Below are 20,196 nucleotides of genomic sequence, written 5' to 3' on the forward strand. Positions count from 1 at the left end.
CTGGAACACCCTCCCAATTGTTCTCAGAACACAAGAAAACTTAAAAACTTTCAAAAGAGAGCTAAAAACATGGATGTTTACTAAAGCCTACCAACTCACCAAATGAATCAATACTCCGCTCCCATCATTTAACACTAAGAAAACAGATGGACCCAACAAATTATGATTATTTCTCAGTTCTGTAATATTTGGTTTAATCTACGAACCTTGTTTATAAATATCATCTTTTATGTTAGCAACCATATAAACCGTTTTTTGGAAACACTGTTAAACATTGTAACTTTGTAAACAGTTGTGATGGCAAAACCGAATGACGGTATATAAAACTAACTAACTAACTAAAATCGGGAAATACCAGGAGTAGAATCCTGCCCTCTTTGCCCTGGTGGGTCAGGCTCAACTGATCTGGCCATTAAGAGGGTGGAAAGCTCCCGTAATAGTATCTCCTGATGTACTACTGGCCCCCAAAACGGGCATTGTGGAGAATTTGGTGGGACACCCAATAGAGTCAATCAGTTCCCTTGGCGGACAATGGACAGAACCCATTGGTCCAAGGTTATACTAAGCCACCAATTCGCAAAGAACTGAGCATGGCCTCAACTGGGGAGTGACCAGCATCTCAGGCACAGGTGGCTGGCTTATGCTTCCTATGATCCAGTCAAAACCCTGTCCTGGGGTTTGGCTGGGGCGCCGGCTAGGGCTTGGGAGCTCACTGCTGCCTGGGACATCCTCAGGACCTCACTCTCTGCAAACGGGAATGAGGTACTGGAGGATAGTACTTCCTCTGCCAGTAGAAAGACCTTCTCTGACCCTGCCTCGCAGACCTTCTAGCTGAGGAGGGTGGGTCTGAAGTGCTGGCGGAGAGATGCTGGAAGGTCTCATGGTGATCCTGTAACTGGGCCACCTCGTTCCTTACCTAATCTCCAAAGAGATTCTCTCCTGTGCACAGCAGGTTAGAAAGTCTTTCCTGTACCTCCGGTCGGAGATCAGAGGCCTGCAGCCATGCCATTCTGTGGGTGCCGATTCCCACTGCAGAGACTCTTGCTGCCTTCTCGAAAACATCTTAGGTGGAATGCACCTCATGTTTTCCGCACTCCAGTCCCTGACGCACCAGTGACAAGAAGGTGTCTTGCTACTGTTGAGGCAGCTGCTCAGCTGCCTACTGCACCTGCTTGCAGAGGTTGCAAGAGTACTGGCTCATGAAGAGCTAGTATGAGGCAATGCGGGCACTGAGCACTGTCCTCTGAAACACCTTTCTCCCAGAGCGTCCATCGCTCTGTGATCCTTCCCCAGGGGGACAGAGGCATGGATCAGAGAGTCCTTAGGCCTCTTGAGAGGAGATTCGACCACTACCAAATGGTGTGACAGCTGACGCTTTTCGAATCCAGTCCTCCTTCCTGTTTACAGGAGGAACTGTGAGGGGGTGCTCCCAAATCCTCAACAGTAACTCCTTAAAGATCTCGTGTACTGGGGCAGCCATGATCTCTCTTTAGGCGCCTCCATGAACTGGAGTGTCTGGCCTCCTCCTCTGTCATTAACTGAAATGGGACAGTTTCTGCCATCGCCCTTACAAAACCTGCCAAGATCAGAGGCCCGCAATTATGCGGGCCTCAGACGGAGACCTCCTTTGTTCCTCTGGAGGAGACGGTTCTAAGAGGAGACCCTCTGAGTCCTCTGAGAAGGATTCTGCAGTGTCATCCTCCCAGGAGTCACACAGGGCCTCACCCTCACTATAATCTACAGGGGATAGGGCCCTGGGTGCTCAGCCTTTGTCCAGAGGCCTAGGCACCAGTGCCAGCCCCAGCAAAGTTGGATGGGGAGGCTGCAGGCCTCCGTGCCATCACCAGCCTTGATGAAGCTTCCTCCTTGGAGGAACCGGCAATGAGCACCGTATCAGTTGATGGAAGCATTGGTGCTTCCATCAACTGAGGCATCGATGGCCTCCCGGTAACCAATGCCAGCAGGGTCGATAACACACCAATGAGCATGTTGAACCGTTCCAGTAGCGGTTCCAGCAGGGAGAGCGTGAGCATCAATACTGTCAGTGCGCTGGCTCGATGCCCTACAGGGCCCGATCAACCGCCAGCTAGACTCTCCGCTCCAACTCCTCCGCGAATGTTGCCAATGCAAAAATGGACTGGGAGGCAGAAGGGGTGGCCAGATCTTCCTCAGATCCCCGAGATGGATTGTTGACTGACACCAGGACCGGTGAAGACTGTCATGGACCCCAGGCATCAATGGAGTCCCTGACGCACCAGCGACAAGGTGTCTAGCCTGTTGGACGGGGTTTACCTCGTCCAACAGGCTACTGGATTAGAAAAGGATCAGCTGTCACACCATTTGGTAGTGGTCGAATCTCCTCTCAAGATGCTTCCTTGCCTCAGGGTCGCTTCAGGAGCATCATGGCAGAAGCTGGTGCCTTCCCGAGCCCCACACTATACATTGACGGTGACACTGCCAATGCTTCCTTGGCTTCCCTTTGTGCTCAGCCTGGTCTTTCCCCAGTGCAGAGGTTGATGAACCTGATTCCTTGACCTGGAAGCGATCGATATGGGCTGGTTCCCAGCGTTATCTATGTTGCCGACAGCCCCGCCAATGTTGATGGTTCGGTGTCCATCAGCACGCCTCCAAGGTCCTTCGGCGTCGATGCCACTGATGCCGATGGCTCAGACTCTCTCACCCCAAAGAGCATTTTGTCGAGGCCAGCACCCTCTGGACGTTGTGTGATCCCCCCAGGCAGAGGATACGCACTACGTGTGAGTCCATGATGGACACAGTTCTCCGTCACTGAGGGCATCGACAGAAACCCAAAGCCATGATAAAGTGATCTGAAGGGGTAAAAACGAGAAGTAGTGACCTGGCTGGAGACTAAGGGAAACTGGAGAGGGACCCACACCAAGAAAAGATACAAAAAAGGACCGGGAAAAAAAAAAAAAAAAAAAAAAAAAAAAAATCGGTGAAAAAAGTTTTCCAAGGCAATTTTAAACAAAATGCCGTGAGCTCAGAAAAAACCCAATGCAAAAGCTCCATGGGAAAAAAAAAAGACATGAAGAAGGACCCCACATGGATGCATGGTATAGGGCATGCTGAGTGAACCCAGTCAAAGTTCTAGAAACTTTGACATAAGTTTTCCGTGCCAGGCTCCATCCAATGATGTTACCCATGTGTGAGGACTACCATCCTGCTTGTCCTAGGAGAAACAATTTTTGTTTAGGGTATGAGGTTCTGAAATAGTAATGTTATTTAGAGGCAGCCATAAGGTTCAATTAGGTTATCATCTGCTAATTGTCTTTCCTCAAGTCCTGACAGACTAGTCCAGACAAGTTGGATTCATCCCTCATCCCAGCAGATGGAGGCAAAGGGCAAGTTATTTTGTCCTGACACCCCTCCCTACATAGTTTGCTACTACAGGGAAGGCATCAGTGGTCTCTTACCCAAGCTGAAGGATAAATTTCTCTAGGAACTCAACAAAACATATCAATTTCAATAAAGAACAAAAGAGAGAAACAAAAAAGAATGAGCATAATTTCTGCTCTTCTCTCCCTGGACTCTTACTTCCCCTCCTGGAAAGAGAAGCCCTTTTTTTTTTTTTAAACCACCTACCTCTTCTCAAGGCAGGCTCTAGATTAGTCTGTCAGGGCTTAAGGAAAGACAATTAGCAGGTAAGAACCTAACTGAACCTTCCTTAGTGTCCTTCTAGATCAGTACCTAAGCAGTACTTATTTTGGGTGGAAATTTCTTAGCGCTGCTTCCAGGACCTCAGCAGCAAATACTTTGTTCTTCCTTTCCTGAAGGTTCATCCTGTAATGTTTTGTTAATGAATGTCTATGGATGCCCTTCATGGCTGTCTTGCAGATTTCTGCTGGGGCCACTAATCTGTACTCTGCCCAGGAAGCAGCCTGAATCTTTGTAATGTGTGCCTTTAGGCTCTCCAGTACTGGCTTTCCCTTTAATATGTATGCTGTAATAATTGCTTCTTTAATCCATCTTTCAACTGATGCTTTTGAAGCCACTCTCCTCTATCGGGCCCTGTAAACAATACAAAAAGTCTATCTGACTTTCAGAAGTCGTTTGTAGCTTCCAAATAACTCAAAAGGACCCTCCTTACATCTAGATATCAGAAGTCCTCCTTCTGTCCATGGCATTTTTCTTTTCTGAAGCCCAGCAAGGAAACCACTTGATTTATATGAAATTCTCTTACCACCTTTGGCAAGAAGGTTGGGACTAGCCTAATCGTTACCTTGTCTCTTTAGAAGGAAAGATAAGAACCCCTACAAGATAATGCCTGTAACTCAGATTCTTATGACTGAACAAACTGCTACCAATAATATCGTGTTTGAGATCAGATCTTTTATGGAAGTTCACTTAAGGGTCTCGAAAAAGGATTTTGCTAAGGCATTTGTTCAGCTACCATGGCAGGACTAATGGTGTCACAGGCAGATGGATGTGATCTTGCCCCTTTCAGGAAACGAACTATATTCAGGTAAGATACTAAGGAGGCCTCTCTAAACTGTCCCCTGTAATATGCTATGGCCCTCACAGCAAATTCACTGCAAGAACTTTATCCAGTCCTGGAGAAACTGTAAGATAAAGGATAAGTGTGCTTTCCTCAGCTGCACCTCCCTCTTTCTACACCATGCCTTGAAGATACTCCAAATTATAATATAAATTAGTAAGGTAAAAGTTTTTCTTGCTTTCAACAAGGTTGATACTACCTGAACTGAATAGACTAAATTGAAGAGTGTTATTTTTAAAAGGCATGCCATAAGACAGAATTGCACTGGATCTTCTATGGCCACTGGGCATAGTAGACCCTTGATCTGAATGCACCTGAGCAGTTCTTCTATCTTGAGCCCACATACCAGGCCGGATTTTAAAAGGGTTACGTGCATAAGGTACGCGGTAACCCTTCTAAAATGGCCTCGCAGAGCCTATATTGCATAGGCTTCCAGCACGCGCAAAGCCCCGGGGCTTTCTTGGGGTGGGCGTGTCGGGGGCGTGACGCAATCGGCACATCATCCGGGGGCATGGCCGTGGCCTCCGGACCAGCCCCCAGACCGGAACATGGTGCGCGGCAGCCGGCCCGGCGCGCAAAGTTACGCCTGCTTCGAGCAGGTGTAACTTGTGAACAGAGGTAAGGGGGGGTTTAGATATGGCCGGGGTGGGTTAGGTAGGGGAAGGGAGGGGAAGGCGGAAGGAAAGTTCCCTCCGAGGCCGCTCCGATTTCAGAGCGGCCTCGGAGGGAACGGGCAGCGCGCACAGGGCTCAGCACGCGCAAGTTGCACAAACGTGCACCCCCTTGCGCGCGCCAACCCCGGATTTTATAAGATACGCGCGGCTACGCGCGCATCTTATAAAATCCAGCGTACTTTTGTTCGCGCCTGATGCGTGAACAAAAGTACGAGCGCGCGCCGTCTTTTAAAATGTACCCCACCATGAACATCTTGCCCAATCTGGGGCTACTAAAATGATTGACACTGGATGATCCGCAATCCTCCTCAGCACTTTTCCCATCATTGGCCAGGGTGGAAATACATACAGCAGTGCACTTCTGGGCCAAGACTATGTCAGGACGTCTATACCCCTGGTTCTCCATTCTCTTCTTAGGCTGAAGAACTTTTTTGCTTTGGTATTCTTGCACATCACCATTAGATCCCACTGGGACACTCCCATTTGTCCACTACCTGGTTGAAGGCCTCTTCAGCTAGCTCCCACTCTCCTGGATCTAGCATCTGGAAATCCACTTTATATTGAGTGTCCCTGCTATATGGATGGCTGAAATCTCTAGCAGATGCTCCTCTGCCCACTTTATGAGGTGTTCTACTTCTTTCACTATCTTCATCAGGCTACTTGATATAACATTGGCCAAAAGTATCTTGACTGCTTTCCCTTTTACCTTTGGTGGGAAGCTTATTTGTGCCATTCTGATTTTCATTTCATTTTCATTTATTTACTTTAATTACAACCTGTCAAACAGGTTACCCAAGTGGTTTACAAATTAAAACACACATAATAATCAAATGCACAGCACATTAACAAAACATCAAATCACAAGCCTAAAATAATCTGCCCACCATAAACTACAGACAACACATCACAGACTAGTTATCCTAGATCAAAGCTCATGACATACTCTTAAAAGTCCATCTGCAAGTGTTAACAATTAAAAGCCTGTGGGAAGAGCCAGGTCTTTATTGCTTTTTGAAATTTCAAATAATTAATTTCTGCTCTTATACACAACAGTAAAGTGTTCCAAAGCAAAAGTCCTTGATATGAAAATTTTTTCTCTAGTTGATTCCAATCTGACCAGAAAGAGGGAAAGGTAAATGAGACTCTCTTGCGAGAACAGTAGAGTCCTAGAAGCACAGGAGGAGACCAAGGGTTTGGAAAGAAAGTGGGAAGAGAGAGGAATGTCAGTCATAGGACCTTAAATTTAAATCGACAGAATACTGAAAGTCAACGAAGGGACTGAAGTACTGAAGTAATATGGTCTGACTTTTTCAGGTTGCAGATTATTTTTCCTGCTGAATTTTGCAGGACTTGTAGGCATTTTAGCCGATATTATGGTACATCCATGAGCAAAGAACTATAGTAATCAAAACTAGAAATGGCCAAAGTATGTAGTTTAAGATTGCAAATGTCTAAAAGAAAATGAAGATGTCTGATATTTCGAAGGAAGTAAAATAATTTCTGAACGTATTAAATATAAAGGAAACCACAGATAGACTCTAATCTATCAGGACTCCAAATGAAGAGTACCTCGCATAATAGGCTGAGAAAACTGACAAGCTGTACAGTAGGAAATTCAAATGTCTTCTGATTTACTGGGGTTAACCTTCAACTGGTGCTTGTGAAGCCAGTTTGCTACCAGAGCCAAACAGTTGTTAAAGATAGTTAATGAAAAAGTTTTTGTATCAAAAATTGCAACAATCTGAACATCAGCATATAAAGAAGGCTTGAATCAACAGTTCTAGATCAATGTGGCTAGTGGAGAAAGAAAAATGTTAACACTACCTGGGTTTCCAGGCAGTTAAAAGATAATGTCGCCTTCATACTTGACCAGCACCCTTGCGCCACCAATCCCTTGCAGCGTCTCTCACATGTCTGTGGTTACTATCATACATTGCGGGGGGTCCAAACTGTTCCCTTTTACCAGAATGGCCTTGACTAGCCATTAGTCTAGATTCCTCTTGGCTTGCTTTGTCATTGACAATGACCTGTTGAATTCCTGGTTCTGATATCTGGACAACAGACTCCGATGTAGAGAGCTCATGTGAGCCCTTGTCCAAGGGACCACATCAATTGTTGCCTTCATAGATCCAAGCAGCTGGAGATAATCATAAGTTCACAGAGAAGCCACAGCCAACATACACCTTATCTGGGCCTGCAGCTTGTTGATTCTCTTCTGTTAAGTGTACGTTCCTTAGTTTCATATCAAACTGGACTCTGATGTATGACAGTAGTTGTGATGATTCTAACTCTTGTCCTTGTTCACTACCCAAGTATCTGTATGACTCTGGCAGTTACCTGGCACCCTTCCTCTAAGGAGTCAGCTCTTATCAGCTAGTCATCCAGATGTGGGTGCACGCTTATTCCTTATCTGCGCAGAAAGGCTGCTATAACTAACTATCACTACTTTCATAAAGGTCTTGGAACTGTGGCCAATCCAAAGGACAGGGCCCTGAACTGGTAAGGATTTCCCAACATTGCAAAGTGCAGGTAATAACTGGTGCCATCTCCTGATCAGGATATGGAAATAGGCATCTGACAGATCTATGGCTGATAAAAATATTCTTACTGCCGTAATTACTATCCTCAGTGCTTCCATCCTGAAATGAGGTACTTGTATTGATTTGTTCACCACTTTCAGGTCCAAGACTGATAGTAAACCCTCTCTCCTTCTCGGGAACTACAAAGCAGACTGAATACCCATCTTTCCTCTAATGGGGCCGGTATCACCACTTGCAGATACAGTTATCTGTCTACTGTTGCCTATAATGCTTCCTTCTTTGTGCATTTTACAAGGCGATTGAAGCTTTCAGGGCATATCCCCACCATAATCACTTCTCGGACCCTCTGGTCCCTCGTAAGGTGGGTCCACTCCGTGTAGTATTGTTTTAAGCCTCCCTCCTACCAGCAGGACAGAATGGCCCTAAACACCATCACTGTGGGCCCTTGCTTGCTGTGGGACCCCAAGTATATTATCTGTACTGTTGCGCCTGAGCCCCCAAAAGGGCTGTACCTGGCCCAGTGGCTTAGCAACCTTTGGGGATTTGTTTCTGTCAGGTCCTTCACCAATTTGTCCAGTTCTTCTCCAAACAAGATCCCCCCCCTTTAAATAGGAATCTGCTCAGCCTAAGCTTAGAGGCACAGTGCAGCAGACATCTAGCCAAAACTGTCATTGCCATCTGTTTGGCTGCTGTCCTGAAGAGATCATATATGGAGTTGGCTATAAAAGCCACCACCAACTCCAAATCACTATCTAGGCTGCACTGGATTATGATGTTTCCAACTCTATACTCCACAAGGCCTATTGCATCCACCTAATCAGTGCTTGTGCCACATAACCTCTACAAATGGCTGCCTGGATTGCAAGGCCTGCCATTTTGAAGGACCTTTTAAGCAAGATTACACCATCCTATCCTATGGGTCCTTTGGGACCATCCTCCATCAACTGGGTTTCACAATACTGGGGTGGAAGGTAAGCCCTTGTGCTACTGATCAGTTGGTGCAGCCTGAGTAGTGCAAGAATGGGCCAGGCCCAAGCAGGTGACAGTGGGTGGAACGGTCCAAAGGCTGAAGCACAGAGAAAGTAAGAACCAGAGGGCTGGCAGAGGTCAGGGAAGGTGGCGAACAGACAAAGTTAAGGGAGCAAACACAAATCAGGGCAGGCAGCGTTCAGGCAAAATCCAGGAGTGAGCAGAAGTCAGAACCAGGAGTGTACACGTGAACAGAAGAATCAAGGCACAAAGAGACCTATTGCTGTGGCACTGGCTGGTAGCAGAGAGCTTCCTTATATATCGAGGCAGTGATGTCATCAGCTAACGACACAGGAAGCCCTGGATCCAAGGCCTATATAAAGGCTCAGGAATTGCAGCATTGCTCCCCTGGAAGCAGCGTGGTGCCAGGAGTTATGTCAGAGGAGCCTGAGATCTGAGAGTGCCGTTGGAATACCAGAAAGGTAGGGAGCATATGACTGACACTGTGGTTCTCTTAGTCACCACTGCTATGGCTGCATCTATCTTTGGGAGCCAGAATAGTTTACCCCTCTGAAGCTGCTGCATCAGGTACAGCTTTTCCCAGTCTGCTCCAAATATATTTAAATCAGCTGTATAAACTGGGAAAGCCTTAGACAGCTTCTAAATTCTTGTTAGGATGATCCTCCCTCCAGCTTTAGAGACCAGGCTACTTTGGAGATCAAATGTCCAGGTTCCTCACTCCTAAATAGCTTGACTGCTGCAGCCGCTGTTGATTCAAATAGTTCCCTTTATTCTTCTTCCACCTGGACTCCCAATCCTCAGTCCCTAAAAGGGAACCCTTCCCTTGGAGCACTAATTGGCCTACCTGACGTTTAGACTATTTCTGCAGATGGGTCCCTTCTTTAAGACGGAGTTTACTAGCAATGCTGTCTCTTAGGAGAGGATGTAATAGGAGTTTTTAATAAAAAAAAACAAAAAAAAAAAAACCAACTTTTCAGTTGCTCGGGAGTGAAGAATATATTGACTTCGGCTCCCTTCTTTAATGAACATTTGCAGGGAAACTTTAATTTAAAGGTATAACCCAATGTAATAGCCTGTTGACGCAAGGTTAAAAATTCCCTATGCCTTTCCTGGGTGATCGGAGACAAGTCAAGAAAAACTTTTACATTTTCATTTAGGAAAACAGTTGGAAACTTCCTGAAATAATTTTTCATAATTAACTGAACATCCAAAAGCGATATTAATGAAACCAATAATGTAGCTCTATCTATTACTTCTATTGCAGAATCTTCTAAAAGTTCAGTTAAATTTTCCTAAATTAACTATTCGGTATTGAAATTACTTTAGGCAGAAAATAACATTTGTTAATAGCAGGTAAATTTCCTTCTTCAAAACACAGGACCTCTATCATAAACTTTTTAAGGAAACATATGGGTTTTCACCCAGTACCCAAGGAAAATTTAAGATCCTTATGTTTAAATGTCTGGAAATATTTTCTAAAGTTTCCACTTTTCTAGCAATAAATTGATTGTCTTTAACCACTGCTGCTTTAAATTTTAAATGTTCTTGCTCCTCCTCCAGTGTCACAATTTTCCTTGAAACTTGGTCAAGTTTCTTTTGAAATTCAGATGAATTTTGGGAGCTTTGAGAAGCCAATATCTCCACTTTCTCGCTTAAATGGTTTACAGCGGATGCTACTCCCACCATCAGGTCCCATATTGCAGCCATAGTCACAGTTTCAGGGCGATCTGGGATTTTCAGGGGCTTAGACAATGTGGTAAGTTCTTGTGGTGTTGGCAGGCTTATACCCACTGGACTTACCGCAACTGCCCCTTCTCCCTGACAGAGTCCTGTTATTTCCACGCTGGACCTCATCTCGTCCGGGACGACCGAGTTTGGTAATGTTGCCTGTAGAGCCGCGGTCAGCGTTGGCATCTCTGCCTGTAACCCGGAAGAGGTTCCCACATCCAGCACGTCGGGTTGAAACACCAACCCTGTTCCTTGCGTCGATGCTGCTCTTTGCTCTGGGCTCAGGGTGGTCTCCTCCAGAACGGAAAGCTCTCAGTTCCCCGTTCCAAGGGTTCCTCGACTCCTGGTAGATCAATGGTTGAAGAGGTAAGGAACCATGTGATCTCCTGCTGCAAAACAGATATCGGTGGGGGTGTCGAAGGGTAAACCCTGACTTTCCCCTTCCTTTTAAGTGGCATTTCCAAAGTTTTAGCAATTTTTCAAGGAAAAAAGCAGGACGCCGCTCTGCTCCAGCTCTTAGCGTGCCGCCATCTTGGATCTCTCCCTCCCTGTCTCTTTCTGCTCTTTATTTGGCAGAATGCTTTATTATGACAAATTCTGAAGTAAATTCCTGCTCCTCCCCTGCTTCTGGGTCCCGCAACTCCAAATCCTCCCTAGGAGTTTCCTCGTGAGGAGGTCCAAGGCTGCTGAGGAGTGTCTGAAACGTGCTATGCACTCTCTGGCTGCAGCAATGCTGGAAACGCCACTTCCAAGGCATCCAAATGCTCTGCTGGAGCTGCCCTAGACAAGGTCACTTCACCTCCCGGTGCAGCATGTCTCTCGGCTCCATCGCAGCTGCTGCAAAAGGATTCTAAAGCTCGGTACGTGACAGGTCCTGCACCTGAGCTGCTGGCGGTAGGTAGGGGCAGGTAATGCTGGTTTGGCTGGGCTTTGCTGCCGCGACATTCTTTATTTTTAGGCTTCTTAAAAAAGATACAGTGCTCTAATGCTCTAAAACAGAAAGGAAAATACAGGGATTCTCAGCCTTGATTGCCCCGTGAGAAAGGAAGATCAGCCACTTTCTTGATTGTTGTCCTAGAGAAAATAACCACCACGACCTAGCCCCCATTTCCTCGCTTGGCCAAGACTTCCAGTGGGGAAAGGTAGCCTGATGTTAAGGATGTTGCCCCAGGAGCCTCCTTCCTTCACCTTCCTGCTGTACCAGACATGGCCTAACATCTACTGGAGGTAGGGTGGCCAACTTTTCCTCAGACCTGAACTGGACATTCGAGGACTGAGGTGGAGGGTGCCTCCCCCCTCATTTGCATAAAATAAAATTAAGAAATATAAAATCTAATTGGAATGGGGAGGAATGATTTACTTCCGGTGGAGAAGGGAGAGGAATAGGTTGCATTCCGAGGGGTATTGGAATTCCTCTAGTGTGTGTGCACACCTATGAGCTGCAGGGGAGAGAGAGAGATAGGGGGCATCAGTTGCTCAAGGAGGGAGGGATGGGGAGGGAAAGAGAGAGCAGCTTAAAATGGGGTTCAGGGGAGGGCGGATTTTTCTGGAATAACTGGGATATTGTAGTGTTCACTCTTGGCAAAGGGGGGGGGGGGGGGGGGCCAAAGTAAACGCTGCTAGCAGGGAGGTGTATGGCAGAGAAACCAGAGGGATGTTGGGAAGGGAAGGATGGCAAGAGAGGAGCCATGCCAGACAACCATCCAGGATGCACAGTGCCAGGCCCCAGGCCTGGAGTGGTAGGGATATCAATGTGCCTTTTCAGGGGACAAAGGGAGAAATAGTGGGATAGAGGAGGGGCTGAAGGGTAAACAGGAGGGATGGGGAGAGGACGGGGAGGGGTTGAGAGCAAGAGGCAGTGGTTTCCTTGTTTGATCACATGCACCAATCAATAGCAAGGCTGCTTTCAAAATGCTCAAAAACATCCTAACATACTCTGATCTCCCTGATATTACAACTATCTGTGGCAGAAATCTGAATGAAATTGGATGAGTGGTTAACAAGTTATTAGGGGGTACATTAAAAATTGTTATAAAAACTCCAAATATTTATGGGGTAAAAAGGCAGACAATGATTTTATAAGGCCAATCTCCCTGTGGGAATCTTGGGTAGCAAGATTGGAATGTGTAACCCATATCCACAACATTTCTAAATGTATTCTTTACTTTCAGAGCAAATTTCCAACATGCGGGTGTGTGACATAGGGAGCCTGTGTGAACACGTATGTGAATGAGAAAGAAAGGTTGATTTTGTGTGTGACTTAAAGGCAAAAGTTGTGGATGGTTCTGTGTGCAAAAGATAGGCTGTGTTTGCGTATGCATCTGGGGGAGCCTGAATGTTTCCATACTGTATATGTGTGTACTTTGGCAACAGATATGCTATTGTAGCTTGTGCATGAAACTGAGAATGTCTATATGAGAAAAGGAGGCAATGTGTGTCTAAGAAATGGAGGGAGTACATGTACATGTCCTTGCTGATTTACGTCTATGTGCATTTTCAAATTACACACAACTTTCTTAGATTTCAAGACACCAAACAAGGAGTGAAGTGATAAAATTTGTAAATGATACAAACTTATTTGCGTTGTTAAACCACAAGCTGATTGTGAAAAATTGCAGATCTTGTGAGACTGGGCATTTAAATGGCAGCTGTAATTATATATGGACAAGTACAAAATGATGCACAAGAGGAAAAATAAGCCACACTGTAGTTACATGATATTAGGTTCCATATTAGGAGATACACCCAGGAAAAGGATTTGTCATAGTGGATACTGTGAAATCCTTGATTCAGTGTGCAGCAATGGGTCAAAAAAGCAAATAGAATGTTATGCATTATTAGGAAAGGAAAGGAGAATAAAACAACAAATGTCATAATGTCTCTGTATCAGTCCATGGTGAGGCCGCAGCTAGAATACTGTGTGCAGTTCTGGTTGCTGCATCTCAAAAAAGACATAGCGGAATTAGAAGAGGTACAGAGAAAGGCAACCAAAATAATAAACGGGATGGAACAGCTCCCCTATGAGGGGTTTTTTTTTTTACATCTTTTAGCCCTGAAAAGTGCTATTTGGGAATCACTTGCAAGAAAGAAAAAAACCTTTTACCTCTGAGAAGAAACTGTGAGGAGCTTCAACATGTCCATGTGAAGTGCGCAAAAAAAAATACGACAGAGGAGAGTCACAGCGCACGTTCGGCATGATCTGCCGGGCAGGAGCATCAGAGCAAAGCTCTGTATTCTCGGAGAGAGAGCTCTGCCTGATGTGCCGTCAAGATGACATCACCCAAATAGACAGCATGGCTAATTCATCCTATCTACAGAAAACACAGTTTACACTAAGCAAACGATTTCTTTTTATTCAATGCACATTCTCTGGAATTTGTTGCTGGGAGGATATGGTAAGGATAGCCGAGTTTAAAAAAGGTTTGCCCAATTTCCTGGATTCAGGACCAGTGGGTTATGCACCTCTACCTGCAGATAGAGTAAACTGATGTCACAGTATATAAACTCCTGCAGTGACATCAGCCTGCCAGCATTCTCTTCAAAAGCCAACTGTGGACAAACTAGCAAAAACTTGATTAAAAACATAACCATTTCTTTACTCAACCAAGAGGAAACACTGAACTCAGGCAAAGAATGTATGAACCCCAATCTAGGGACTGAATAAACACTTACCAGTAATCCCCGGGAACACGCAGCCATACAGGAGGACCATAACACGATCATTCAGCAGCTAAGGGCGGGAAGCTAAATCCATCTGTCTATATTAAGGAAAAGGAAATTATCAGGTAAGTAGTAATTTATCATTTCCTAGCATCTAGACAGATGGATTCAGGACCAGTGGGATGTACCCAAACTACTCCTGAATAGGGTGGGAGGCTGCCCACAGCCCAGTCAAAACTACACGTGCAAAGTCTGCATCCTCCCAGGTCTGCACATCCAGAAGATAATACCTGGAAAAGACGTGAAAGGACCGTATCACAGCTCTGCAAATGTCGATGGGAGACAATCTAACCTCTGCCCATGACACTGCCTGAGCCCTAGTGGAATGAGCCCTAACCTGACTAGGTAACGGCTTTTCAGTATCCACATACGCGGCCGTGACTACCTCCTCAATCCAGTGAGCTATGGACAAACAGGAGATCAGTCTTTTGGAAAGGTTTAGAAACCTCTAGATACCTAACAACAAGTCTCTTGACATCCAATGGACACAATAGGTGATATTCCTCCATATCTCTTTCCTTATCCAGAGACGGCAAGGAAATGGACTGATTCAAGTGAAAATCAGAGACCACTTTAGGCAAGAAGAGTACGCAGCTATAATCGCTCCTGGAGTCACTTGAAGGAATGGCTCCCGGCAAAACAAGGCCTGCAGCTCAGAAATTCGACACTCAGAACATATCGCCACCAGAAACACAGTTTTTAAGGTCAGTAACCACAATGAGAGGCTACGCAGTGGTCAAAACGTAGGGTCCGCAAAGAAATGCGACATCAAATTAAGACTCCATAAAGGAACCGGTAACCGCAAGGGAGGACAAAGATGTTTCACTCCCCTCAAGAAACAGGCCAATCGGGATGAGACAAGGATTCACTACACACACCTGGCCCCTGAAACAGGTAAGAACTGTAAGAGAACAGGTAAGAGAAAGAACTCTCTATTGCTGGACCCCAACTATGGAACTCTATTCCACAGGAATTACGATTAGAAGCAGACAAATTATTTAAAAAGGGGATTAAAACTGGGCTTTTTAAACAAGCCTTCCAAGAGCTGTTAACATAATGATTTCAAACTACTGATTTTAAACCAAGGTAACGTATATATTTTTTATTTTATTATCTCTACCCTTACTATACTGCCTCTCTGTTTAAATTTTATGATTATTTAACCTATTTTAGTTTACTATTGTATTTATTTACATTATGAAACTATGTATATACTTCCTTTCTTCTTTTGGAAATGCAAATGTTTTTAAATGAATATTTGCTAACTACTGTACTCCATCACAGGGAAAAAACATGAGACTTTATGCAAGGAGACCAAAATGAGATTCTTCTTTGGCTCAGAATTGGAATCCACCCCAGGAACTCCCAGCATCTTCAAAGTCTTGGAAATCAACGCCGGCAGCCTATTTCTATGAAAGAACCGCAACATCGTTCTATACAGTTCTAATCCTGGAGGAATTTCCCCCATCCTTCAGGGAATCAGGATCGGCCTCATCATCCGTGCTATGTGGATCCTTATCGGGAAGGCCTACTGCTGATCTAGGGTGCCAAAAGCAGGAGGCACTTGTGCTGTGGTCACTGAGCTACCATCCCCCGCTGACGAACCAGTTAAGGGAGTTCTAATATCAGGTGTCCCGCCCAACACATCTTTACCCTTTCAATGCCCCCTTTCCTTAGCTCCGTTCCACATCTCTCCTTCAGGAGTTCTGCCGATGCCTCAGCCATCGATGCCGATACGTCCGTCGGTGCCACCGATCCACCCATCGGTGCCCTTGTTTGCTGTAACTCGTTTCCAGTTAACACTATTCTATGTAAACCGGCATGATGTACCTACGAATGTCAGTAGATAAAAAAACCTTTAAATAAATAGATAATACCCAGACCTCATCAGGCTGGGAAGACCCAGGCTTAGTAAACTCAGAGGAAGATAGTTCTCCCTGAGCCTCTAAACAGCACTGGCACAAGTTAGAGGGCACGCCAGGCTGAGATGCCCAAATATGATAGGTGGCACACAGGGAAAGGTGCTTAGGTTTCTTAGCTATAGACGCCATTTTTTTATTAAGCATTCAAAATTTAGGTGGCCAAAATTTAGTTGCCCAAAGACTAGGCGCCTCAACTTAAGCGCACTACAAACATACTCCCTATTTGTGCACATAGGATAAGCACGCATCTAAACCGGATATCGCTATAACTTGGATGCCCAAGCTGATGCCCAACTAAGTGTTCAAAAACTGGATGCACAACCTGGACGCACAGCTAGACACATAGGCTGAACTGATATCCTGTAGAGAGCAGATGAACGTGCAGGCAAAAGCGCACAAAAATGCCACCACAGCCTGCCACGCAGCGCACAGTGAAAAAAGCCTCGGAGCGGGGCCTAGCCAAAAGAGACCGCTCAACCCACCAGGCTTCCCCCATCCCTGAACCTCCCTCGGGGTGGGACAAACGTCAGAACGACATGCTGAGCATGGAGACTGGGGAAGGGGAAGTCCTTAAATAAAACCTACTTCTCTGTCTCTGTAATTAAAAAAAAAAAAATGTTTAATTTACCTGAGCTCAGCACAGAGACGGTATCAGGCTGTGGAGGGGAGAGGACATATGCTGTTACCTCCACATTCGGCTTCCTGCACCCACTGCCTTTCAGCTGTATAATCAGTTAAGTCCACGCCACCTGAAAAACCAACTACCGGACCAAGGCACTCATCTGAGGGACCACGGAATCACCTCAGGAATTCTCAATGGGTGGAGGGACCATCTGGTATCACCGCAGGAGAGCGGGGTGAACTTCCTTTTATTTCTCTTTCCAAAATCTGAAGTAATCCCCAGTAGGGAGATGTACATCCACCATCTGCCAGAGATGGAGAATGCTGGCAGGCTGATGTCACTGCAGAAGTATATGTACTGTGATGTCAGTTTGCTCCGCCTCCATCTGCTGGTAGATGTGCATAACCCACTGGTCCTGAATCCATCTGTCTAGATCAGTGGTTCTCAACCCTGTCCTGGGGACCCCCCCAGCCAGTCGGGTTTTCAGGATATCCACAATGAATATGCATGAGACAAAATTTGCATGTACATAACATGCAAATGCAAAAATTAGAAAAAAGGATCCATCTGAAGAAAATAGGAAAAAATATAAGCAGTAGCAAGTCATATGCAAAACATTGATAAGGGGGGGGGGGGGTGCCAAAAAAGCATTTAAAAAGCCGGCTTTAGAGGCAAAAAATTCCTATTAAAAATGTTTTTAAAATATATCCAAAGCAGGAAGCCTGTGAGGGAGTCATTTGGATCATTAGATCAGTGCTTCTCAACCTTTTTAAATTTTGTGGCACACCCAAGTTTGCTCAATCCTCCTTTTGTCTGTTTCTACCGCACCACCTCATTTGCATACTGTATCGCGCGCCGGGAGAGCGGGCGTTCGTCCGCTCTCCCGCGTTTTTACTGAATCGGCCTGCAAGTAAACAGAACAAAAGCAGGGAGGAGCCCTGTATTATAGAAAGCAGGTGGGGGTAGGGAGTAGGCAAGTGGTAAGGGACTTGAACAGACAGCAAATGCTCTTCTCTATCATTCATCAACATGCAAATGCATGTTGATGGCCCTATTAGGTATGCGCGCGGGATACAGTAAGTAAAATGTGCAGCCAAGCCGCACATTTTACTTTAAGAAATTAGTGCCTACCCAAAGGTAGGCGCTAGTTTCTGCCGGCACCGGGAAAGTGCACAGAAAAGCAGTAAAACCTGCTTTTCTGTGTACCCTCCGACTTAATATCATAGCGATATTAAGTCGGAGGTCCCGAAGGGTAAAAAAAAAAAAAGTGGAAAAAAAAGAAACAAAAATTTTAAATGGGCCGGCGGCTGTCGGGCCGAAAACTGGGCGCTCAATCCTGCTGACAGCCACCGCTCCGGGCTAAAAGGAGGCGCTAGGGACACGCTAGTGTCCCTAGCGCCTCCTTTTGTCTGTTTCTACTGCACCACCTCATTTGCATACTGTATCGCGCACCGGGAGAGCGGGCGTTCGTCCGCTCTCCCGCGTTTTTACTGAATCGGCCTGCACGTAAACAGAACAAAAGCAGGGAGGAGCCCTGTATTATAGAAAGCAGGTGGGGGTAGGGAGTAGGCAAGTGGTAAGGGACTTGAACAGACAGCAAATGCTCTTCTCTATCATTCACTGCTGCTGTGCAGGCTCCATGCTCTTGCCCCTCCCTTCCAGTTTTTGTCAGTATTGTGTAGTTGCCATGGGATGGGAGAAAGGGGTTGAAGCAGCAAGCAAAAAGATTTGGAGCACTTTCCATAGAATCCAGCATGAGCCCAGGGAGAAGGATCATGCTGAGTCTGGCAGGTTGAGCACTGAGGCACATTAAGAAGTCTCCCAAGGCACACTGGTTGAGAAGCTCTACACTGGATGATCAAGGGGTTAAAGAGGCATTTAGCAAAGATAAGGCCATTGAGAAAAGACTGAATTAATTCTTTGCTTCAGTGTTTACTGAAGAGGATGTTGGGGTAGATACCTGTGATGTAATCAGTATTTTATGGTGATGATTCGGAAGAACTGATACAAATCACAGTGAAGCTGGAAGATATAAGGCGGCAGACTGACAAACTCAAAAGTAGCAAATGGCTCAGACCAGACGGTATGCGCTCCAGAGTTTTGAGAGAACTATGAAACTGCAGGTCTGTTACTGGTAATTTGTAACCTATCGTTGGTATTGTCCTTCATGCCTGAAGACTGGAGGGTGGCCAATATAACCCCAATCTTTAAAAAAAGGCTCCAGGGGTGATCCAGCAAACTATATAGACTGGCAAGTCTGACTTCAAGACTGGGAAAAATCATAAACTATTCTAAAGAATAAAATCACAGAACATATAGAAAGACATCGTTTACTTTGTAAATCCATGCTGGCCGTATCCCAAAAGGAAAGCCAGCCTCACCAATCTGCTACTTTATTTTTTCCTAAGGGGTTAATAAACATGTATATAATGGTTAGCAGGTGGATGTACTATATTTGGATATTCAGAAAGCATTTGACAAAGTGCCCCATGAGAGACTCCTGAGAAAATTAAAAAATCACAGGATAGGAGGCAATGTCCTATTGTGGATTGCAAACTGGTTAAAAGATAGAAAACAGACAGTAGGATTAAATGACATGTTTTCTCAGTGGAGAAGGGTAAACAGTGGATTGCCTCAGGGATCTGTACTGGGATCAGTGCTTTTTAATATATTTAAAAATAATCTGGAAAGGGGAACAATGAATGAGGTAATCAAATTTGCAGACAACACAATTATTACAACTTGAATTACAAGCAGATTGTGAAAATTGCAGGAGGACCTTACAAAACTGGAAAACTGGCCTTTAAATGTCCACATTACATTTCATCTGCTAAGAACAAAGTGATGCACATGGGGAAAAGTAACCAACATTGTACATACACGATGTTCGGTCCCATATTAGGAGTTGCCATCCAGGAAAACAATACATTGACATCTTTGGTTCAGTGTGCGGCAGCAGTCAAAAAAAGCAAACAATGTTAGGAATTATAAAGAAAGTAACAAAGAATAAAATTGCAAACGTTATAATACCTCTGTATCTGTCCATGGTGAGGCTACTCCTGGAATACTGTGTGTAGTTCTGGTTGCTCCATTTCAAAAAAAGATATAGTTGCATTGGAAAAGAGTGACCAAAATGATAAAGGGGAAGGAACAGCTTTCATATGAAGAAAGGCTAAAGATGTTAGGGATGTTCAGCTTGGAGAAGAGCTGGCTGATAGGGAATATGATAGAAACCAATAAAATCATGAGAGGAACAGCCCAGATAAATGTAAGCCGGTTATTTACTCTTTCAAAAAAATACAAAGACTAGGGGACACTCTATGAAGCTAATAAGTAGCACTTTCAAAACAAGTCAGAGAAAATTCACTCAACGCACAATTAAGCTTTGGAATTCATTGCCGGAGGATGTGGTTAAGATAGTTAGCATAGATTGTTTTAAAAAACGTTTGGACAAGTTCCTGGAAGAGAAGTTCATAAACAGTTA

The 20,196-nt window shown here is 45.1% G+C and overlaps 1 protein-coding gene across 9 annotated transcripts in view; it reads right to left on the minus strand.

The window, feature by feature from the left end:
• The window catches only part of KLHL8 (kelch like family member 8), a 202,917-nt gene that overhangs the window by 176,219 nt on the left and 6,502 nt on the right, over positions 1-20,196 (minus strand). Inside the window, exon 1 of one of the 9 annotated variants that reach the window (XM_029599638.1) lies at positions 19,743-19,847. The exons of the other annotated variants lie outside the window; for them this stretch is intronic. The gene's annotated coding sequence lies outside the window, so the exon portion shown is untranslated. Of the gene's footprint in view, positions 1-19,742; positions 19,848-20,196 lie in introns of those variants that run through there. 9 annotated transcript variants of the gene reach the window in all.

This window comes from Rhinatrema bivittatum, chromosome 1, assembly GCF_901001135.1.
Source record: "Rhinatrema bivittatum chromosome 1, aRhiBiv1.1, whole genome shotgun sequence".
NCBI classification, from domain to species: Eukaryota; Metazoa; Chordata; class Amphibia; order Gymnophiona; family Rhinatrematidae; genus Rhinatrema; species Rhinatrema bivittatum.